General features: G+C 42.6%; 1 protein-coding gene across 1 annotated transcript in view; it reads right to left on the bottom strand.

Moving 5' to 3' along the window:
- Positions 1-24836, bottom strand: part of LOC144784342 (UBA-like domain-containing protein 1) — a 67683-nt gene that overhangs the window by 8970 nt on the left and 33877 nt on the right. The window lies entirely within an intron of this gene.

Here is a 24836-nt window from a genome sequence, read left to right as displayed (position 1 = left end):
ATTCCTGCCCAGCCTCGCCCTGGCAACAATGCCATTCATGAACCGAAACGCAAGACAGTGGTCATGTGAACCAGCTGTTCCGCGCTACCCAGTGAGCGCCTCGTGTGTGGGTAGGTTCGTAAGCCTTGGGCTGCACTGCCATTAGGGTACCTTACCTTTTGTGCTGCCCCACGGGAACAGACTGCGAGGCCCTTTAGGGACATCCTTTAGGGTCAACCCCTCTATGCAGAACTACCTGACCTGCACCTTTACAGACCCAGAGAGGTTGTATCGTTCCTTTTTCACCTTTTCACTTTTGTATTTTTCACTGTGTAGTACTAATTAGTTTAGGTCCTGAAGAATTGCGATATTAAGCAAGAAACATGTCGACCTGATCTGAGGGTCGAGGTAGTTCCACTGTGCCCCCTACAGCCTCTATCTCCCCTCCCACTTTTTTAACCAAGGGAATCAGTCACACCAATAAAAATCCTTGTGAATTGGTTCACCTTTTTTAATCTCACATTCCCTACATGACTACACCCCTTTATCTCCCCCTCACACGCACACAACCGTTGGCTTGAACTGAAGATCTCCGACAAAGAGGCGCCCGTCAGGCATTGCAGCGCCAGCCTGACGAGGAGCAAGAGGCCAATGATGAAGCTTGACATCTAGCTCGCTGGGTGTGTGAGGCCTCTGAGTTCTAACAAGGGAGCCCTCCGCTCCCTGACTCCACCCGCTCTGGGTTGCACACTCCCTCCCCTTTTTCCCTGTCTTCTCTGTCTCTAGACACTCTCGTGGAACTTTGTACTTTCTGTGCTACAACCCTGTATGTGGCCCAGATTGCTCTAGAAAGAGCAACATTACAGTCTATTAAACCAAAAACAATCGTTCTTGTACAGCTGATATTCTCAACTCACGGATTTGAAGGTGCCTTCATATGCGAAAGTGAAGAAAAGGAGGACTAGTACGATAAAATATTTGCCTAAGATCACACAATTTGGCTATGGGGCAAACCATTATTAATCGAAGTATTGCTGCTTCACGTTGCAAATCAGCCAAATAATGGGTATCCATTTGTCTCGCCTTTTTTACCTCAGATGTTAATGCTTTGTTTTTACTTCTTTATGCATAAATTTAAAACAAGGGTGACAGGCAGAAGCCATATGAATGTTCTGCACAGTATGGGCTTGAGGTTCCAATGGAACCTCAATTGAGCCAGAGCCAAGCTTCAGGATCTATCTACTACCCGGCCAGCTTTTGTGCTGATGGCAGTCTGCGTGACAGTTTTTGTTGTCGCGCTCCATAAGACCAGCTTCTCCACGGATTCCATACTACCTCCCTCCAAAGGGGCCCCCCATCTTTACATAGACCCTCTCTCATGTGGATTCAATTTCTTTTATATTGCTACTCACCCCAAGTATGCAGGGTGGCAGAGTGCGTTATAACACACACACATTATACAGAGACAATAACTCATATAAATGTGTAAGTCAATGTATAGGAAATGTTACTTAAGACAATGACGGCGAGAAGGTATAGCAGTCAGAGGTCATCTATACCGGAAGGTATTATATGTGAAGAGCTTCTGGCCTGGAGAAATATAGAAACTCAGGATTTAAAACATAACATGGTGGTTCGGGTTGTTTTTACTAATAAGTATTAATACCCAAAAGAACCCTATTTAACTATAGAATAATTCAAGCTTGTTGGAAAACAATGGCAGGTAACAAAAGAAGCTGTGTGGCAACAGCAGTAACCCACTTAGCTATCAACATAAAAAACAATTATTTGATCTGCGTATTACAACTTGTGCTGTGAAAGAGGCACGTTATACCTCTGCGCTACTTTGAGTCAATTCTTGGACTAGGCAAAACTGAGATCTCTCTAACAGATATATTAATCACCACAGTTAAACTGATATTTTTATTAGGGCCTAAAAAAATGCTGGCAAACAAAGAACGCTCAAGTCTATATAAGCTATTTCAAAATACAACCAGCCTCCTCACCCCCAGAGCTTGCCCGCTGGTGTGGTGGAAAAAGCCCCTGGACAAAAGTAGAAAGCCCTGCCCTAGACCGGGGCACGAGGAGGCCCCCCTCATGCTGCAACTGCCCAGACTGGAGAATAGTCATTCTGTATGTTACAATCAGCTAGAATACAGAATGATAATGGGTCCATCGAATTATTGCTAGGCCGAGGTGGGGCTGCTCTTGAGCACAGAGGAGGAGTGTGAGAAAGCCCCAACACGGAGTTCTGCAGAACTCTGAGGATTCTCACAGGTGAGCAGTGCAGCTCAATACAACCCCCAAAGGGAGTCTGTAAAATGGATCATCATGGTCAACGGACATGAGATCCAAATAATGGACTGTCCATGAAATTTATGGATGGTTGGTCACCCAAGCATGAATGGGCTTTTTCTAGTGCCACTATGGATCAGACTCACATGGTTCTTATCATTCCTACTGTTCAAGGGGGTACTGCATGTGAATAGGGCAGTCCTTCTCCACATTTTGTGCTCCTATAGCACAGAGGTGACTCGAACACCCAACACTTCCCTAAACTCAGCCTTAAATCCTCGGTTTATGTCATATATTCAACAATACTCTCCAGGCAGTACTGGCTCTCATGTCACATACACTCAGCTCCAGGTGCCTCAGTCCTTTCCCCTACTCCCCTTCAAGTCGAACACAACAACACTTGACAATGTCAAACAACCTAAGCTATTCACACCGCTCGATGCACTTGCATCACCTCTTTGACCGATCATTCTCTGTAGGCCCCTCACCCCCCATAAACTCCAACTGTTGCTCCTTTTTAAACCGTTTTATTCAGTGCACTTAAACAAGTCATGTAAAATGCTTTTAACCAACTAAATTAGCATATTAAAAACAATCATAATAGTTTAAAACTCAAATAGTTCAAAATGTTAAATATATGTACACATCATAAAATCCGAACACAGTACTTTTGGTAGTGGGGTCACCACCCAATCAGTTTCAACAGCTCGTAATGTTTTGCTCGGCTAGGGATCTTCCAAAGACATTAACACATCCCCACTCCCATCCTAAGGGACATCCTCAACAAATGTTTGGGTGTGACGTTAATCAAACCTTTTGATTTTACTAAAATGTTATGTATATATACACATGGGAGCATATCTCCAATTTATTTTTAATCGGGACTTGTGACACACCCATTTGCAGGTTATACAGAAATAACACCAGAACTCAACTGTAATGGCATACTACAGGGGAACTCCGATGTCACATGCTGCCAGAGCCAGGCAGGTCAGGTCTCAAAGCTTCTTTTCCTGCTGTTTTTATAGCTCTACAGTGACAAGCAGAAAGGAGACAACATGCTTATTTTTTGCACTCCTTAGGCAATTCTAGAAGTTAGAGTGCTCCATATATATTTTTGCAACAACTAACAATTCGCTTTTTTGAGATGTTTAATTTTGAACCAGAGATTCTATTTTATTCTTTATGTTTGCACACATATACTCTCTTTTATATGAAAGAGATAAGAACCAAGGATTTAAGTGGTTGGTGGGGAAGATGTTAGTGTGACCAGGTATTTTAAGGAATAAAGTATCCCCAGCTGTACGTGATAAGGCTACTTACATCAAGTCATCGCAGACTTCCATTACTTTTTATAGGAACTTGGCATTTGCCTTTGTTAGAAATGGGGGTCTCTAGTTGGCAGAGGTAGGTACCTTTGTCCAACTAGGGACCCTTGCTTCTAGTCAGGGTAAGGGGGATACACACTTTAGATAACCCCTGCTCACCCCCTTGGTAGCTTGGCACGAGCAGACCGGCTTATCCCAAAAGCAATGTGTAAAGTATTTGTACCAACACTCACAGTAACACGATGAAAACACCACAAATGGACACCACACCAGTTTAGAAAAATAAAATATCTTTATCTAAACTATACAAGACCAACACAACAAAAATCCAACATTAAAAAAACTCAGTAGAATGTCTTTAGAAAGGTTGTTGCAAAAATAAACTTGTAGATGATGAAATGCTACCCTTTACTCAAAGTATCTGGGATTCGTAACGCAAAAAACCCCCAAACGGATCGCAGAGAAGGCGATGCGTAGATTCTTCCAGTGCTCCAGTTCCGATGCGATAAGATGGCGCCTCGATGCGTTGCGATGATCCGGTGCGATGCAAGAAAATGGCGTCTTGACTGCGATGCAACAACGTAGAGGCGATGCATGCACACCCGACGGCCGTCCAGCGAACTCGGTGGGTTTCTGAGCCGCAACAGGCCCTGCGACGTGCTTCTCCGGTGATTCGACGACATCCTCTGTGACGGCGACACGCTTCTCCGGTGTTGCGGCGACAAGCAACAGCCATGCGACACGCTTCTCCGGTGATGCGACGGCACCCTCTGTGCGGCGGCACGCTTCTCCAGTGATGCGATGGCAAACAGCGGCAACACGCTTCCTCGATGATGCAACAGCGGCTGCTGCGGCGTCGTCACGCTTCTCTCGTTGCATCGCGCTTCCAGCTCCTTCAGCAAAACAGCCTCACACACAGTTACATGCCCTCCTGGCAGACTGGAACTCCCAGCAAGGAAGTTCAATCGAAGCTGGGGGTGAAGTCATTTTGTGCCTGGGACTTCAGAAACAGGAGGCCAGCTCTTTTCAGGCTCTTGAAGACTTTTCTTCAGAGGGACACAGCACACAGCAAAGTCCTTCTTCAAACGGGGACACAGCACACAGCAAAGTTCTTTGGTTCTCTCCTCAGCAGAAACAGCAAACTGCAGGCCAACCCCAGACACACAGCAAGGGCAGTACTTCTACTCAGTCTCTTCAGCTGATCTTCTTTGGAAGGGATTCCTCTTGATCACAAAGTAGTCTTGGAAACTTTTATATCCTTGTGTTTCCGTAACAGGTGGCCAGCTCTACTCAAGCCCTTGTAGACTTTCTTTTCAGGACACAGCATACAGCACAGTCCTTTCTTCAAGCAGGGGACACAGTACACAGCAAAGTCCTTCTCCTTCCTTTGGCAGAAATAGCCACTGCAGGGCCAACCCCAGACACACAGCAAGGGCAGTACTTCTCCTTCAGCTTTTCTCCTCAGCAAAGGTTCCTCCTGGATTCCAAAAGTAGTCTAACTTTCAGGGGTTTCTGCTCTCATATTTATACTCCAAAAGTATCTGTTCTCTATGTGTGTGGGGTCCTGGACCCAATCCAAACCAGTTCAGGTTGCATTCTGCAAGTGCACAACTTCTTCCTTTGTCAGTGAGGGCCAGGGTCATCAGACACACCAAAGGAGGTGGAGGCAGCATTGTGGAAGGCAGGCACAACCCTATTCAGGCCCAGTTGCTACTACTCCAAATGCAGATACGTCTATTTAGCCTAGTGATGATTCACCCAGACTCCTGGATCCACCCCAGCCCGTCACTCTCAAACCAGACAGTCAATCCACAAACAGGCAGAGGCACACAGAAAGGTTGAACAAGGAAATAGACACTTTCTGAAAGTGCTATTTTCAAACACAGAATTAAAAAAAAATCCTTCCTAAAAGATGTGTTATTAAATTCTGAGTTCAGGGATACCAGATTCCAAATTTCCATCTTGCTCCTATGAGAAGATATGTAGGTAAACATGTTACACAGCATTCCCCATTCTGGCCTATGGGCTAGATAGCATTTCAATAGTCAAAAACGAAATTGGCAGTATTTCACTATCAGGACATGTTACCCACACTAGTACATGTCCTACCTTTTACATACACTGCAACCTGCCCTGGGGGGGTACCTTGGGCCTACCACAGGGGTGTCCTGGGTGTAAGAAAAGGGAAGGGTAAAGCCTAGCAAGTGGGTACACTGGCCAGGTCAACAGGGCAGTTAACAAACTGCGCACAGGCACTGCGGTGACAGTTTACAAACGAGCCCTGAAGAAGTCCTTAAATAGGACAAACGTGCTGGCTACCTGTGAAGAAAAAAAGAATAAAATTCAAAGAATAAAGAAATGTGTGAACAATTTCACTTGGTGGAACGGATTCTTTGCTATTAATGTGTGCGGATCAAATCATTTCTGTAAACTTCTGATGTGGAAAGTTTTTTTACACTCTAGGAAACTATGGGGTCTTGTTTCCTTTGCTCATTGCACCATATGCTTACAATTTCCCAAGACACAAATAAGTGCGGTATTAAATCCTAGACCTCTTTTGTAAATCGCATGGCGGTGGCAGGCCGGAGGCCTCTTTTCAGCGCTACTCATGCGGATGGCACAATCAGTGCTGCAAGCCCACTAGTAGCATTTGAATTACCATCCCTGGCACACACTGTGCACTTTACTAGGGAGCTACTGGTAAAACAAATAAGCCAATCATGGCTAACCAATCACAATAACAATTTACACAGAGAGCAAATGCACTTTAGAACTGATCATCAGTGATGAAGTGCCCAGGGTCCTGTAGCCAACAACCACAGGTCAGTAAAAACAAAGGAGGAAGAAGCAAACATTTTGGGGATAACCCTGCAAAAAGGGCAATTTCCAACAGCCTTGTTCCTCTATGTGGGCATGGAACTCCTCAGTGACCTGCAATATCCTTATAATCTACGGAAGAGGGTACTTTATTCCAATATATCTATTTGCAACAAATATCTAACAGCTTTTTTGATGAGCTTTATTTTGCACAAGAGATTCTATTTTTATTCTTCATGTTTGCAAACATGCTCTCTCGTCCTCATGAAAGAGCTACACACTAAGAATATAGGTCGTTTGTGGGAATGGTGATGGTTTGACCATGCATTACAAAGTACAATACATGATAAGGATATTGCAAGTCACCTGGGAATTCCATAACCATATAAAGGAACTCTTTGGTGACTTGCAATATACTTATAATGTCCGGCGGGGGATACTTTATCCTCTATATAATATACTTATTTATAGGTGCTTTCAATCCATCTGTTTTCATCCACTGGTCTGTTACGGTGTCATTCACATTTTTCTTCCACCCACAACGAAATACAGATGGGGCAATGGATTAGCCCACTTAAGCCGCTATTGCATAACTTAACTATCAGTAATGGCATTCTGTTATTTCACAAGGAGCACATCCACACACAAAGTAGATCTCTTAATTGCTAGAGACTACAATGGCAATGTGTGCTTCATGAGACCAAAAAAATAATTTAGCCAATGTTTTTTTAGGACTCATGCGGGCCTAGCAGTATCCAACATTAAAGTCCTGCAAAGAGCATGACAGAATAAAATAAGCATTGGCTGGGCGAAAGGGCTGGTCATCAATTCCGGATCTATTGGATTTACCAATGCTTGATGAACATATATAAGCTGCATCAGATTGAACAAATACCATTATACCACCATTCTGAGCTGTGCCTACCAACTCAGGATGTGAACTATCTACACACTGACGTTGTCTATTTCATCTGATTACATACAGCGTGCAAAGGTACATGCAGGAGTCCAAGGAACAGGTTTCTGACTTGATTTAATATAGTGCAAACAAAGTTCTAAATATATTGCCCACACTACAGAAGGTAATATGTAACAAGGACTACAAAAATATTCACCTGTAAAAATACTGACTCTAGAATGTTGACTACCACTATATTATCAAGATTACTATAGAGGATATGAAGGGAAGTGTAGATTTGCGACGATGTGGAGGGGACATTCAGACACTCCACCTTTTAAAACTGATCATCTGGAGAGGGAATGTCTTAAAACAGGTGGAATTCTGCGATCTGCAAATCATTATCCAGTCAGGAGGCAATGAGCCTATAAAAGGGAATCCATGCCACCTAAAGGCCATCAACAGCTGCACAACCAATAAGTCCACATGACTGTTCGCACTAAGCAAGACTCCTCAACTGCGAAGTGATCACAATCTACTTTCTATGGCCACAAGCCACAATCTGTATTATAGATATGTTTATCTGTCAACCAAATAAAATGACAGCAACTGACCAGGGCCATAAAAGTAGCTGCTCTAGCTCTACTGATGTTTCATCCAAAATCACTAGATGGCACTAAACATATTAATGATATTTCAAACTGACCCAAGGGCATGGCCCAAGTGATAACGTTGCTATAGAGGATAATGGGTCACTGTTGTTCTGCATGATCTAGTCACCATCTATCTTCTGTTTTATATTATTATATTATATAGGCTACCAAAACACAAACAGGTGTTTATTGCCCATTGTCCATGCATACTTCCAACCAAATGCTATGACTTGCATCTCACTAGTATTAATAACACATTTATTAGCGTAGCAATAAGGTTTAAACACTTAACTACCTCTAGATCACAACAGGGGCCCTACCCTACACCACTAAATCATTTGCATAAAGAAAAAATTTATTTGGGTGCTGGCAATCTAAGGGGGAAAAGCATTAACTTCAGATAGCACGTTTTTCAGCTCCCTCGAGTAGACAAAGAACAGGAAGTGTTATAAAGTACACCTTAGTTGAATCCATTAGAGGCGGGAATTGCATTAATGTACAAATAAGTGTTCTTAAGCCTTACTCTAGCCCAGGTTGACGCATGAAAACATTTTAAAGACAAAGCAAACCAGAAGAGATCCCTAAGAAATCAATCAAGCTTCAGTCACAGCATTGCCTATCCACCATGTCCAGTGCTGAGCTGACACCAATGAAGTAGGAGTGTAAACTCATCTCCTCTATTGACTGTTGCACAACCTATCTCATTGAAAAGATCTGATGGAGCGTACCAAGACCAGGGTGGAAGGCCGCTTGTCCACACGTGATGAGCTTAATGTACTTTACCCTCTCCCTCAAGCAAGACAGTACAGCTATTCTAAACAATTTAGACCCAACAAGAAAAAAGCCCTCATGAGGCAGGCTGATCTTACTCCACCGTTCTTGTAAATTGGCTTACTATTAGAGCGGGTCCAGGAAGAGGGCATGCTATCAGGGACGTTAATGCAGTTTATAAGGCAACTATAGGTGCTTATAAGGGCTGCATGAAGGTTTTTAGTCCCAAACAACAGCTTCTGCACAATACATCAAATACCCTTGTAATACCTGTCTACTGTATATGGTTCTCACTTCCTTAGCTACCTGTAACTTTTAATTCTCATAAAATGGAAATCCTCAGCTGGAGCTACGCACCGAGACTGGATTGTAGTGCAGATGATATTGGAAGGTCATGAGAGATTGGAATTTGGTCTTGGAATCTGTATACCAACCTTTGATAAAATAAAGGGTCCCCCGCCTGGCCTCTCCCATTACATAGTTATTCTATTCTAACCTTAATGTATTTGGGATTGTACGTTCTTATATTTATTTTAGTGAACAACCCCTGAGCCAGGTTCATTACACATTCTTTGGAGTCCAGCTGTACTGCTTACCGTCCATCCCATTTAACTTTACGATACCCCAGGTCCCATGCATCACTATGACTTGGGGGCATTTATCAGATTTGCCGGTCATGTCCCAATTACTTTGTTGCTATATTTTAGATGTTATCACTATGACTCCTGTTGTTGGGGGTGTTATTACACCATGACTGCTTAAGTGACTTTGCCCTAAGTCAGGCATCCCGTTACTGGTTGTCTTCTTCACCTTAGATTGTCCCCTAGCCCCCTTCCTCCCAGCAGTTATTGGAATACATCACTAATATTTCTTTCTTCCCTTCCCATCACACCACACCACACCCTCCTCCCATTCAGCTCTCAAGTGTGCCTCATTCCCAACCCTATCACCATCCGTCTCTTCTTGACGGATATCATGCCTTAATTCCTCCCTCTGATGCGCCAGTCCTAATGTCATCAGCATTTTTGTGTTTTTCCAAGCATTAGAATGGGTACTGACTTTACAGTTCTATGTATGAAACGCTCAATAAAGAAAACTGTTTTTAAAAAAAGGTAACAATATACATGTATGCACACAAAAAAGGGACGTTTTAATGACCTAATTCAGGTGGTCCTTGGCCCCCGTACCTCTACGAGACTTCAAATATCTGCATGAAACGGCCCACCACAGCAGAAAAAAATGGTTACATCAAGTAAGTTCAGTGACGAAAAGATCACGATCTGCTTGAATTTCTCCTGAACGTGTTCCAACCAACCACTCAAAATTATGAACCTTTTTCCTCAAAAGACTTTTTCCATTAATTACCACACTCCTGTTATCCTCAGGTCTTTTCCGGGCGAAGCATACATTTATGACATTGGTTCTAGATTTGAATTCAAATCACTTCATCCACTTAGACACCAAATATATTTCTCTGTTTATTTTGAATCTATGGCATTCGTTATCATATGACTGATCTTCCACAATCTATATACTGTCTTCTTATACGGCTGATTTCAATGCTACTCTCGCGCCTCCCAATTGCCCCCCTACCACCACTCGCTCTCCCCTATTAATCATTACATTTGCTGCACCGCTGCAGAAACCATGGGAGCCTTTCAAACGACAGAAATAACCTCGCGCTGAAAAGCTCTCAGCATCGGGAGGCAAGGAAGGGACCCGCGAGCCATCCCCCCATTTCTAATCTTCTGCCAGGCCCTGAGCACATCACACTAAACCAGCTATTTCCGTACCGAGGGGGGATTTATTCCATAGAAGGACAAACTCCAGCGTTAATCTAAGCAGTGCTCGTGCTGGAGAGCAGCCAGCAGACAAACATGGGATTCCCACTACAAAAAGGCTCTAAACAGAAACCGTGCAAAGCAAATACACGTGCTGCTGCTCCAGTGCGTAATACAGCCGCCTCCGAGGCAATGAGCGACTGAAAATATAGGTCAGCATGTTAATGTCCAAGAGACAGAACCCCATCGCAGATTCGCCCAGAGGAACATGAACAGTCACTTGTGGGCTGTCAGCGAGGACAAGGGGTAGGCACATTAACCCCCACCACCACCATTTGCTGCGGGGGCAAAGGGCTATTAGATAACTAACATCAGTAGGGCAGGATGGACTTAGGTTACATTCATTTTAAGTCCCACGGTGTAGAATTTGTGCATTTACAGATACCGGATTGCAGCTCTCACAGATCCACTGACAGACAGGAAACGGCATTTTGGCCCTTTAAGAGCAAGCACTAATGCAGGAAACTACCAATATTGCTATAGGCTGGCATCACGAGTGCAAATCCAAGCATGTATCTCCATATTTATGATAGAATTGTTCAGACGTCGGTGGGTCGTTCGGCCTGTCTTAAGAATACTGCAGAGCCCGCTTAACCTTTAGAGTAAGGTGGAGCTTAGTTTCAAAAGAGTCTGCAATGAAATGGCTGAGTTAATATGAAAATTGCAAACACATTTGGGGAGAAAATGCAGGAGAGTCCTTAGGAAAAATCTGTCATGGTGAAAACAGTGAAATATAATTTGTTGCATAGAGTTTGAAGCTCAAACTCCTGTTTTAAGTGATAGCTATTAAAAACGCGACCTTGCAAGACAAGTGGTGGCGATATGCGTTTTGCACAGGGTCAAACAGCAGTCGCGTTCAACCTAAACATCAATATACAACATTTCTAAGATTTTTTTTGCCCATGCACAGTAAACAAAGATGTCTAAGGAGTGCATTTGCAATATGCAGTTCTTGAAGTCAAATTTACCTTTAAAGAATGTATCTGGGGGCCAGATGTAGCCAAATATATAAAATAATAAAATATATTTTCACAAGTTTCTTAGGTCACCACCCCCTGTGACACCTGATGCAGCATGTCTTCCAATTTAAGGTAAAAGAGCAGCTTGTGGAAGATATTTTCCAGTAATCTGGAAAGCTGAAGTGGTCAGTTATCAGAGCAACGTGAGGCTATGGTGAAAGATCTTACATCCTAAAGAGAGGGTCAAACTGACCTGGAAGCTTGATTTTTGGTTAGATGGAAAGGTCAATGTCTGATCAGCACAACTCATGAGAATTGTATGGGACAGTGATATGCATCAATGTGGTGATCATCTTCAGAAGAAGTGGAAAATGAGCAAAAATAGATAGCACCGTCGTCAACCATTTACGAAAATCACAACCCCCCCTGGAAATAGGCTTTAGGAACCCGAGTGCAACGTCCTGACATTCACATTTCCATCTACATTGATTATGTTTATACCCAGTGTTCCCCAAATAGAAGAAATGTGTGAAAGCACTCTGCCATTTAACACACATTCTTTTGGTAAATTTCAGATTAAATTATCCGCCTTCGAATTCTGTAGTCCTGGCAGATGCAGCCCCTTGAAGGGGATGTGCCCCAATATCAGCCCAATCTAAACTGTTTGCGCTTCTCCTGAGAGAACTATGGGTGTTATATACCCTGCTTAGTGGGATATCACACCATGAGGTCAGAAGGGATGCATCGAGCTCTTGTATACTGCTGGGATATGTTTGTACTCTGGCTGGCCAATCCTACCACGTGTGCATGTTGTCCATGAGGCCTCCCAATTCTGCTGCTTTACACTATCAATGGACAGATTAAAGAGTAGATTTACTCAATGAAACAATGCCGTCCCTCCCTCTTGTCCGGTGGCACCACTGGTCCTCTTGGCATTCCCTTAGATGAATTGTGTTTCGTGGCACGCACAACCAAGCGTTCAACACAATGCAGCCACTGAAAGGATTTCCCCTCTCCTCTATGACCTGAGGAAGTGTAGTAAAATGAGCGAGTTTGGCTGCCTTTAAATGTCTTTTGAAGATTCAAGGATTGGAAAGCTAAGCCCTGTGAGTAGGCGCAAGCAGTTGGTTCCATAATAAGAGTAACGCACAAAAAAATGGTAGAATTCAAAGTCAGCCTTCATCCCGGAGGTCTAGCAGCAGCAGACGTGGGCCTAGGGCGGGCGCGCAACACCCATTGGGCTCACGGGGCTTCAGCCCCCCCCCCCCGTCGTGCCTGTCGGCCCGGGCTGACACAGCTTCGCGGGCTGGCGAGCATGTAATTGCAGCCGCACCTGAGTACTTAACAGGTCTTTAAAAGACCTTTTAGTTGTAAATGAGGCTTTTGTTGTGTGGTCACCCCTTCTCACAGCCACTTTGTCCGTGGTTGGAAGAATTAGCCCCCCCCCCCCCCCGAAATATTTTCACCCCCCTCCCCGAAATTTGGCTCTAGTTGCCCGCCTGGCCTAGGGTAAGCTAGGGAAACAGAGGGCAGGGTAGCCATAGAACAGAAGGGCAAGGAAGGCATGCCAAGTCATGGACAGGGCCAAATGGCAGATAAAGTAGGACACTGCAGTACCAAGATCAGTTCTGATGTCCTAAACCTTCTGCTCACACGCATCCTTCAGGGACTTTGGCAGTGATTACATTGACATAACAGCACTTGCTCATCTATCACTGCTGCCTCTACATCTCTGCTAAGCCTCGCAAATACCATCTGCATAGGGACCTGCAGACCAATGCGGTTGCATCTGGCCACAGACCAGGAATAAGAAGCGAGTGGCAAAAGGCACTTGATGTTGGGCCTCCACCCATGAGAAGATAGCAACATCACCAAGCCTTTGTTGCCACTCAGCATTCCCACTCAGGGGGGACCTGGCAGTTCAGTCGAAACTCGAAACTCGCTTGTATCAGAGCAGGACCAAGGCTGATTTGAATACGGTTGGTTCCTGTCTGAGGTGGCTTGGAGTTAAAAAAGAAAAATGGTGGACTGGATTGTGGCCCGGAATAATTACCAGTGGCTGAGATTAATTCAAGTAATCGCGTCAACACGTTTTTGTTTTACTCAGTGTAATGAGTATGCCCAGAAGTGGGTTCCGTGATCACTGTCAGACGCAAACTGCACCTTACTGACAAGATGTGTGTAGACAGAAACTGATCTGGGGTTGCCTGTGTTTTCACCTGGCCTGGCAGTTCGGACTGGACTGTTCCTACTGGAACTTAACCTAGTCGGATTTGCATGTGGCTAGTTCCTGTCTGAGGTCACATATTGGACAAAAAAACAGTGGACTGGATTTTAGCTCAGTGTAATTACTGATACGAATTCAAGGAATTTACCCATAACATTTGTATTTTCCTAATAGTGAGGCTATGGCACTTAAAATCAGCTGTTTCCTTATCAGAATTGATTAAGTGATCAGAGCTGAATTCTCATTTCAGGATTTCCATGGAGTCCTCTCTCTTTTAAAAAAACGGTTACATAGAATCCCACAGTGCAGAGTCACTGCATCACAAGAGAATGGAAGATTTAGTAGCATACAAAGTAACAGAAGATTATTTACACACTTTTTCGCCATTACAGTACATCAGTGTCTCCTTTTTTCTTGAAGTTCAGCTGATGAATGGCCCAATGAACTTCTTTAAACTTCTTAATCGAGGAGATCACAGCAGAATTCGGAAGACTGGGTCTTAAAAATGAGACATTTGGGTCAAGGCTCTTCTATTTGTTGTGTTGCTTGTTGTCCTAGGACTGCCATTTTGTGTGAAGAAACTCAAAGATGGCCAGTATTTGGATTGAGGAAGGTTAGGACGTCATACATTGTAAACTCAGCTGGGGACCACGAAATTCTATCGCCTACGTTATTATATGCTAGAGACTACATTATATTCTGCATGAAAGGATATTTCCTGGAAATGCCTATATGGAACAATGATTTTGTCTATTCTACCCGAACGACTGATACATTTATCCTTTAAAGATGGCGACCGCGGTTTTTCTACAATACCAACAGACGCTTGATTACGGCGGTTTGTAAATAACTGAAATTGGCACCCGTTTTTAATGACTCGCGGACAATGTTACACATTTTGTGGGAACTTTTAATAATAAGGATACAGGATATAACCCTCCTGACGGCGATATGCACTCACCCAATATGGCGACTGTTGAGATATCCGCAGGCAATACGAACGGTCTAGTTTTAAGAGGATATCGCCTTATACACAGTGCTTCTGGCATCCGGCCTAACAGTCGCAGCCATACGGAGTTGCTGAGGAGCAAGTGAGGCGTAGTGGTGATGCTAAATACAGGTACATACTTGATTCTGGGTGATTGTGTTGCCCGTTTCATGTGCAAATTTCTTAACAACGTATCCTACACTTGGATACTGACTGCCGTTCCCGTTTGTTTTAATTATTGCAGCATTACAGAACGGACATTACTGAAGTCCGTGACAAGAATATTCGATCGTGCTATCTTGAATAAGTCAGCGTCTTAGCACGAATATTAATCGTGCTATTGGGGTAAGCGTTTTTAGACTCCCATACACAGTGGCGAGGGAAGGTGAAGCCTGTATAGTCAGAACAACATTAAGCAAACTAATTATAGTCACCAATACCCACGTTTATAAATGTTGCACGTCACCTTATCGGATCGAACCAAATGTTGTAACACCTATTTTTTTTATCTAAACACATGCATTAATTAGCAAGGGTTTATCTTGACCCTTCTTTTAATAAGAAAACCATAATCTTTTTACAGAGAATTGATCGTTGTACGAGATCGGCATACGGAATAATATTTATTCACCCAGCCAATCTGAGGCTGGGACGGAAGTATAACCCGCTAGAAGGTATGTGGCTTACTTCCTGGTGTTGAATCACTTTGACATAAATGAGGTTATGATCAGCTGCTAAATCTTTACAATATATAACCCTTTTTAGGCATTCTATTACAAGTTGAAGACCAAGAGGTAGGCCTGGGCTCTTGCCCAGTTTTGGTACCATGGTGGAGTACACAGACTGGTGTTACTGCACTATAGATTTGGTGTCATAGCAATTTGCATTCTTTCCCTTCCCCTCACGGTCTACCATTATTACCTTGTTTTTTTGTGACTTACTTGGTTTGTCTAGGATTTGAACCTTTGTTTTGTATTGAACTTAGTACTTTCCTGCACTTATGTTTATATTTGTCCCTCATTAATCCCCCCTTGCTACACCTACCAGATGGCGGGGATTCATTGTAATATTAGCATGTTTGTATGATAAAGCATGAAGTATGCTACTGTTTATTGCAATGTCAATACCTGACAAATTGTGGGCTTACATTATGCTTTCTGTATTTTTTCCCAGCCCTGAGGAAGTCGCGGGTCTTGTCCCGAACAACAAAACACGTGTTGACTGGATTCTGAGCAAGATACTAACATTAAAGCATCTTACTTATTATTGTGCTCATCTTGAATCTTAAGTTTTTGTGACTTGTAATAAACTGTACATTGGTGTGATAGGGATTTGCATAAACTTTAGGGATCTGCTGATCCGATTCAGGGGGAGTTGAATGATTGCCCCCCCTAAGCACCCAATAACTAAATAGCACTAAACAACATAATATTACCGTAATTTGTGAGCGCCAATCTCTATCCAGGGTATAATCATCCCAACTTTTTTCTTACGTCGGTCGCACTTGGTTGGGCAGCTCCAACTGTATCATACGATAGATAAAGCAGTATGGACAGAGGCAAAGAGGCAGCAGAACTATTCGATAGCCTATCAAGAGGAGAGACTGTGGTAACCTCCTTAGCGAGTGGCAACATGAACAAAAAGAAAGAGGGACAAATTTGTGAAATTAGAAAAACTACGTATCTCAGAGAACTCAAAATGGTGGATCGGAGCAACCCTTGAGCAATATATACGACTCAAAAGAATACCCAGGGGACTCCGTTCCCAAATACTGCCAACGTATGATGACCTTGATGAGGATCTCTTACTATTTTGGGAGAGAGAACTGACTTCTAATTCAAATAATTTAATGACTATTCTTATAGCAAATGCATCACGCAAGGTGAAAAAACTACAAGAAGAAATTGCATGGGGTTGAATTAGAAATAAAAGAGTTGGACTTAAAAGAAGCTACGGAGAAAAGTTATGAGATACTGAAGGAGTTGCTTAATAAACACCAGATAGACATTAAACGGAGAAAAGCTCGTAAGAATAAAAGGGATGAGATAGATTAAAAGCAGGGTCGAATATTTACCTTTGCTAGGAAATATAACCACCTGATGGACAAAGGTACCAAAGAGGGAGGAAATCCCACACAGAATGTGACCCCTGTTAGCTCAAATTCCACATCACTTGAAACTCTACCTAGTGATAGCGATACGGATGGGGTCTCAGTTGGGAGTAACCAGGATACTGGTTTTTTAAGAGAGGTCAAAATGATCAAACGGGGAAACCGAGAACAACCAAAGCGAAAGAAAATATAATAAGAAAACAAGGAGGTGAAAGAAAGGGGGGGAACAGAGCAGGACAGACAAGGAATGAGACTAAGATCATGGAAGAAGTAGAACTGGAACATGAGAATATTAAGGGAGTGGAGGTCAATAACATTAGCGACCAAGTACTGACCAATTATATGATTTCTGTTTTGGAGAGAGGAATGGGATTTTGCCCTAAAGAACAAGGGGATTTGTATAATTCAATGATTGACCTGTTTAAATTCACGAGAAATCTAAAACTAAAAAAAAATCTTTGATTGTAACCCTAGACCTAATAAATGCATGAACATTGATGTAAGTGATGTGCCTCATGATATTGTCACGATACAAGATATAAGAGATACTGAATTACTGTTATCAATTGCTGATGATGATGATAGAGACCATATGACAATTGAAGAACTGTTGTGGGAGTATGATATAGAATCTGATACCATATCTCTAGTGGGTTAAAAAACAAGTCAAGGTGGACACCCATTTTACCAAGCGGTAACAGTGTGGACATGTTTCACAAACTGGTCTCAGAGGATATGTACAAACACTTACAACAAGAGAACAGACATAGGACTGGGACTGCTGATAACCTGACTGTGAATGAACGCAGGGCACTGAAAGATCTTAGTAAATTGCACAATGTTACCATCAAGGAGGCCGACAAGGGTGGTAATATTGTAGTAATGAACACCAGGGATTACAACATGGAAATCATCTCGCAACTTCAAGACCAAACTTGTTATGAGAAACTGAAGGACAACCCAATAGGACCACTGACTATCCTTATTAACACACACTTGAGGGAATGGTTGAACAGTGGGATGATCAACCAGGATGAATACTTGTATCTTAAGGTGGATACGCCTAGATTTCCATGCATTTACGCACTCCCCAAGATACATAAGAACCAACAATCACCTCCCGGTAGACCCATAATTTCTAGTATAGGGGGTCCAACAGAGAAACTCTCCGAATATGTGGATACATTTCTGTAACCTCTGGTACGAAACGTACCCGCCTATATCAGGGATACAAAGCATATCCTTAGCATCCTAGCGGATGTGACATGGGAGGAGGGTATGATACTTGCAAAACTAGATGTCCCCTCCCTTTATACCAACATAGGAACAGATCTGGGTATTAAGGCAGCTAGAAAATTCCTTAGTAAAAGACAGGCTACCCAGTGGGCCCATGCAGAGATGATCATCAAGATGTTGTAACTGATACTGGGGAACAATGTATTCCTCTTTGACTCACGATGGTACAGACAGAAACAGGGCGTGGCTTACGGCTCCAGGTTCTCTCCTTCGTATGCCAACCTATTCATGGGTGGGTTTGAGGAGGAGTGGATCTGGGGCCCAGGAGGCACGCCATGGAACGAGTCCATCATTTATTGGGGACGTTATATCGACGACTGTTTAATGATCTGGGCAGGGGATATGACTAACCTGACCCGATTCTGTGAGTATCTCAACTCTAACAATATGGGAATCCACCACCTATACTCCGAGCACCACCCAAATTGAATTTTTAGATCTGACACTCTTTATTGAAGATAGTCGAGTAAACTTTACCGCAAACCTACATCATGTAATGCAGTATTGCATGCTAGCAGCTCCCACCCTAGACATCAAATTAAATCCATACCATTTGGAGAACTAACCCGGGCAAGAAGAAACTGTAGCAAAGACAGCGATTTCATTGCATGTAAGAACAGCCTTGCAGAACAGCTAGGGGCTAAAATTATGGCCTACGCCGACGACACCCAACTTCTGTTTACCTGGCCCAAAAACAATTTGGATACGTCGGCGGTCCAACTCTGCCTCTCATCGGTTTTCCGATGGTTAGCACTTGCCCAGCTAAAATGTAACGAAGGCAAGTCCGAGGTTCTTTTTTATGGTTCTTTCCCCGACAATTTTAGCGACCTTCTATGGCCCAGCGATCTGCCCTGTCCAAAATCCATTGGCGGCCCAGCAAAAAACCTGGGAGTATGGTTTGGGAATGACCTCAAGTTTGAGGACCACATAAAAAAAAACTTACGGGGGTTTGTTTTTCCACTCTAAAAACCTTACGTAGGTTTCCCCCCCCCCCCCCCCCCCCCGAGAGAGGCTAAAGAGACTATTACGCGTGCTCCAATACTCTCTCGGTTGGACTACGCGAATGGCTTGTTTTGCGGCCTGCCGGCCTATTTGATTCAACGTCTTCAGGTCATACAAAATGCGGCCGCAAGACTCCTGTTGAATATACCCAAGAGATCCAGTGTCCGCCCTTTCCTTCGCAGCCTCCACTGGCTCCCAGTTGCCCATAGGATTATGTTTAAAACTCTTGTCCTCTCTTATCGCGCTGTTCATCAGATTGGCCCTGCCTACCTGAGAAAAAGGTTTACCCTGTATATCCCTAATCGATCCCTTCGGTCAGCCAATCAGTGCCAAATGACCGTGCCTAAATTTAAGTACTCACGATTAGGAGGTCAGTCCATTGTGGTCAGAGCTGCGAGGGCTTGAAATGCCCTCCCCCTTCACATTAAGATTGCTCCAACCATCGTGGCTTTTAAGAAAGCACTAAAAACTCATTTGTTTAACATCACTCTGTAATCTACCATTCTCTTAATCATTTTTCTGTATCCCACCATTTTTCTGTCTTTTCTTTTACCCTGTGAATCGCTCCCACCTTCCCGCGCCGGGATACTATTTTAGTAATAGAGCGCGCTACAAAAGTCTTTATATCATATCATATCATATCAAGAAGAACATGAAATTGAGATTCCAAGCTAGAGGGTACGGCACACACACAATCAAAGAGGCTGAACGTAAAATTTTAACATCAGTAAGGAATGACACTCTAAAGGATAAACAAGATAAACGCCAAACCATGACACAGGTCAGAATGATCATGGACTACAATGATGCAGCGGTGAGACTCAGGAATAGCATGAAAAAACATTGGAGGATACTGAGCAATGATAAAACACTGAGCAAATATATCGCTAAACATTCCCTGATAACTTACAGTCGCAGTAGAAATATCAAGTCCTGGATCAGTCCTAGCTACCCTAAACAGATAGAAACACCACCAGATTGGCTCGCACAGAATTGGATTCTATAAATGTGGAAGCTGCAAGATCTGCCCCTTAGCTATGAATAACACCACAAAATTACATAGTCACATGGAAAAGGAGTTTAAAATCAGGCATATGATCAACTGCATTAGTCGCTTTGTGATTTATATGATCAAGTACAAATGTGGCAGTGTCTACATAGGCAGCACGATCAGGACATTAAAAGAAAGGATTTATGAACACCTGAGGGCCATAACGCATAACAAGAACAGATATGTTACGGCATCACATGTAAATGCTTTCCATGCTCAGGGTGCCAACAAAACTATCCTATTCTGTGGAATTGACCAGATCAAAAGTGACAGAAGGGGTGGTAACCAGGAATTATACCTAAGACGTAGGGAGGCCTTATGGATTATGAAGCTGCAAGCGGTGGAACATGGGATGAATTCCAATCGTGAGTTACACTACTTCCTGGGTGAATGAGTAGAGATACCAGGGACTGTGACGGTAGCATATTAACATTCTATCTATTCTCTAGGAGGTTAAGATGCATCTATACTACCGATTATGCACCACTGTCATGTGGTAGATATAGGAGAAATGATTCTGCAATTCATGATGTGATAAGAAATAGCGGTTTAATAGGCAAGTGATGCTTGGCAAGGCATTGCGTGAATTGCTGTTAAACGGCTATAAATGACAAATACAAGTTATTTGCTTTGGATGTAAGGACAACAGTATCTGTACCAGACTAAAATTGGAATTATGCGTTGTACTATTGTTACGACCATAATAACTATATTACTTGTATCACTTATATACTCACAGATGTATCGGGTGTAATTTTGATATAGCGCTATCTGTATATTGTATCTCAATGAAGATCATGTTAATAGTTTCTAATGCGTCATGATACTCAGAATGAATAATACTGGCCGACTTCTGTGGGCTCACTTTAGACCTTTTGGCTAGGTTAAGCTTGATACTCATAAATGTATGGGTGCGTCTGATTTTTTAGACTTAATTGTAATGACCGACCAATAATGGCACACTGAGACACCCACTCCTTTCCCCTCACGTATGTTTCTAATAGATGCACGTTCATTACGGATAGTCTTAAATACTTGACTATGGAGATACTGGCCAAAAATATATTATAGCAGACACGAGTGGCCTTGCGACACTGTTGGAAGGTTAGGATGTCATACATTGTAAACTCAGCTTGGGACCATTTTATCACCTACCTTATTATATGCTAGAGACTACATTATATTCTGCATGAAAGGATATTTCCTGGAATTGCCTATATGGAACAATGATTTTGTCGATTCTACCCAAACGACTGATACATTTATCCTTTAAAGATGGCAACCGCGGTTTTTCTACAATACCAACAGACGCTTAAATACGGTGGTTTGTAAATAACTGAAATTGCCACCCATTTTAAATGACTCGCGGACGTTGTTACACATTTTTTTGGAACTTTTAATAATAAGGATTCAGGATATAACCCTCCTGACGGCAATATGCACTCACCCCATATGGCGAGGGTTGAGATATCCTCAGGCAATACGAACGGTCTCGTTTTCAAAGGATATCGTCTTATACACAGTGCTTCCGGGATCCGGCCTAACAATCGCAGCCATACGGAGTTGCAGAGGAGCGAGTGAGGCGTAGTGGTGAAGCTAAATACAGGTACATACTTGATTCAGGGCGATTGTGTTGCTCGTTTCATGTGCAAATTTCTTTAGAACGTATCCTACACTTGGATACGGACTGCCGTCCCCGTTTGTTTTAATTATTGCAGCTTTACAGAACGGCCATTACTGAAGTCCGCGCCGTGGCACGAATATGCTATCTTGAATTAGTCGGCGTCTTAGCACGAATATTAATCGTGCTATTGGGGTAATCGTTTTTAGACTCCCATACACGGTGGCGAGGGAAGTTGAAGCCTGTATAGTCAGAACACCATTAAGCAAACTAATTATAGTCACCAATACCCACGTTTATAAATGTTGCATGTCACCTTATCGGATCGAAGCAAACGTAGTAACGCCTATTTTTTATCTAAACACATGCAATAATTAGCAAGGGTTTATCTTGACCCTTCTTTCAATAAGAAAACCATCATCTTTTTACAGAGAATTGATCGTTGAACGAGATTGGCATACGGTAGAATATTTATTCACCCAGCCAATCTGAGGCTGGGACAGAAGTATAACCAGCCAGAAGGTATGTGGCTTACCTCCTGGTGTTGAATCACTTTGACATAAATGAGGTTATGATCAGCTGCTAAATCTTTACAATATATAACCCTTTTTAGGTATTCTATTACAAGTTGAAGATAGAGAGGTAGGCCTGGCTCTTGCCCAGTTTTGGTACCATGGTGGAGTACACAGACGGGTGTTACTGCACTATAGGTTTGGTGTCATAGCAATTTGCACATTCTTTACCTTCCCCTCATGGTCTACCACTATTACCTTATTTTTTTGAGACTTTATTGGTTTGTCTAGGATTTGAACCTTGGTTTTATTTTGGACTTTGGACTTTCCAGCACTTGTGTTTATATTTGTCCCTCATTAATCCCCATTTGCTACACCTAACAGGTGGCAGGGATTCATTGTAATATCAACATGTTTGTATGATCACGCACAAAGTATGCTACTGTTTATTGCAATGTCAATGCCCGACAAATAGTGGGCTTACATTATGCTTTCTGTATTTTTTCCCAGCCCTGAGGAAGTCGCGGGTCTTGTCCCGAACGACGAAACACGTGTTGCCTGTATTCTGAGCAAGATACGAACATTAAAGCATCTTATTTATTATTGTGCTCATCTTGAATCTTACGTTTTTGTGACTTGTAATAATCTGTACGTTGGTGTGATAGGGATTTGCATAAACTATGGAGTTTGAGCAGATTAAGAAACCTAGTCTGAATCATTTATTGTGTACAGTTGTGTGTGCTTTCATGTAGAAGTGGCAGAATAGTATTGCTCCTTGGGTTTTTTTGGGAATCAAGTCATTTTTCAGATTGACCTCCAGGGTGTTCTTCTCTAAGGCTCCTGGTGTGGGACCTTTATTTATTCGGTCACTGATCAACAGGGTCTTCTTATTGAGCACACTCTTTTAGGGACGTCTTATCTTGGCCATTCTTTTTTGTGGTAATCTCTCCTGGTAAGTTTATTTTTAGAATATTCTTCAGCAGCCGAGCCTTTTGTGCCGCTGCCTATATGATTAAGGGTCATGGGGAGGAGCTTCTGTTAGTATGGTAAGGGGAGGAATCAAACATTGTGAAGATTCCTGAAATAGAGCTAGAAGCCTATGATGTACTCGAAGCTGAGAGATTCAACTTCAACCACATTGATCGGAAGCAGCAGTGATTTTGAGGCTTGTTAGATATAACATGTAGTGGTCACTCTGGTCCTCTCCTCCTCCAAAGGAGGACAGGGTGGAATCTAACAAAGCCCCCTGTTCTTCGAGTGGACGGTGGACCCAGAGGGAGAGTTCTTCGGTACTGGTCTGTCTGGCCCCGAGGCATGCCCTTCCATGACTTCCATTGTCTTGAACAGCATTAGCTGCCAGACTGTTCATCTCTCTGTAGAGTTCGAGTTTAGAAGGCAGATTACAAAAAACAGTACCCTTATTCTTTTCACTGCAAAATGGGCATCAGTCTAAACAGAAAAAAGGAGTTTTTACTCTGAAGAAAACAGATCTGTGGAAAGGATCCCTAGGAAAATAAATCTTAACGCCTTAACCGCGGCGGTTTTTCCGCCGCGGTGCGGGCGTTCTGAAGAGTGAGCGGGGCTGCGTTGGCCGTTGGCTGACGGCAGCACTAGGGAGGTAGCATGCAAGGGGTTAATGTAGCAGTTTCGGTTTTCTGTCATGTAAAAGCCTATAGATAGACAACTGAATCATGCCTTCCTTTTACTATTAAAATGCCTATCTGAGGAAGTGCTTCCAGTGAAATATACGTCATTATTACAGATATTGGTGTATTTTGCTTAAATAAAAATGAAGAAAATTACCGGACATGTTTTCTTTGTTAATTATTGTGAAAAGGTTTACATATATAAAAATGTGTTCAGGGGTCTTAACAATTCATGAATATATTCTATTAGAGTTTAATCACACACTGTGTAACATAAATGAGCTTCGAATAATTGAAAGTAGGACAAATTAAGTGAGTCTATTTGTGTCAGTTTAAACAAATTATTCCAACGGAAATGTTCTCCTAAATTTCAACAAGACCTTCAATAACCTAATTATTTCCTCTCCAATGTTTTTGAAGGCCCCTTAGTTACCTTCAGATTAACACCCAAAGAGCACACAGTTTGGAAAAAAGGCTCAATATGCATGAACCAAAGTTAAACAAAGGGGATTTATTTTTTATTTTTTGAATTTACAGACCTAATGAAAGTGCTCATGGTACAATAAAATAAACAAAAGCTTTTATAGGCTGGAAATAACGTATTTATCACACTGTAGAGGCCAGATTACAAACACAGTGCGCTTATCCTTCCTGGATTTCTATTCACTGCAAAATGGGCGTCTGTCAAACAAAACAAAAACTTTGTTTCTGCAACAAAAAAAACAAAAAAAACAACAACAAAAATAGAGCCATGGAAAGGATCCCTAGGAAAAGAAATCTTAACATAGTAGTATCAGTTTTCTGTCATGTAACCCCTATACAAAGACCACTATATTATGCCT

Source organism: Lissotriton helveticus, chromosome 10 (genome assembly GCF_964261635.1).
Source record: "Lissotriton helveticus chromosome 10, aLisHel1.1, whole genome shotgun sequence".
Lineage (NCBI taxonomy): Eukaryota > Metazoa > Chordata > Amphibia > Caudata > Salamandridae > Lissotriton > Lissotriton helveticus.
The sequence above is the reverse complement of the archived record's forward strand: the minus strand, read 5'-3'. Positions and strand labels throughout refer to the sequence as shown.